Source organism: Amphimedon queenslandica, unplaced genomic scaffold, assembly GCF_000090795.2.
Source record: "Amphimedon queenslandica unplaced genomic scaffold, v1.1 AMPQUscaffold_12767, whole genome shotgun sequence".
NCBI lineage: Eukaryota > Metazoa > Porifera > Demospongiae > Haplosclerida > Niphatidae > Amphimedon > Amphimedon queenslandica.
In genome coordinates this window covers 5,039-5,790 of record NW_003546997.1, presented here as the reverse complement: position 1 = coordinate 5,790, position 752 = coordinate 5,039, and positions in this window count along the sequence as shown.

The window sequence follows — 752 nt, the reverse complement described above, 5'->3', positions numbered from 1 at the left end:
AAGAAACGCAAGCAAGGATGGAAGCATTATATAAAAGAGGACGTTGCATTACTATATTAGTGATCGGTCGATCTCGTGTTGGTAAATCAACACTCATCAATGCAATGTTTGGGAGAGATGTAGTTGAAGTTGGACATGGAGCAGATTTGAGCACAACTGAAGTACATAATTATGTAGGAAATTTTAAAGGTGTCACGATCAATATTTATGACACTCCTGGGTTTAGAGATACTAAAGGCAGACGGGAACATGATATCTTGTTAGATATTGCTAAGCGTGGCCAGTTTGACCTAATCCTCATCTGTACCAAGTTGGAAGATAAGAATGATCAATATTGTAATTTTCCAGCACTGGCCTCTTACTTCCATCAAGATATGTGGAAGAGGACAGTTGTTGTATTAACATTTGCTAACCATTTCATTACACTTGAGTGTGTTAAAAAGCAGCCTGACCTTGAAGAGGAAATAAAGAAGACTATAGATAGCCACAAAGATCATCTTATGACTTCTCTTTCTAGAAGCATTAGTAAGGAAGTACTGGAGGGTATACCATTCTGTCTAGCTGGATTGAAAGATAAGAGGGAGTTACCTACAGTAGACGACTGGTTGAAGGAGCTCTGGTGCATGTGTGTTGATCATTCCAGTGAAGAGGCACGTGAATTCTTGACGTTTTATGCCAGGAACAGGGGTTATATTGAAACTGCAACTTTCTTTAGTGCTGTTGGTGCTGGTGCTGGTATTGGAGCTGCAGTT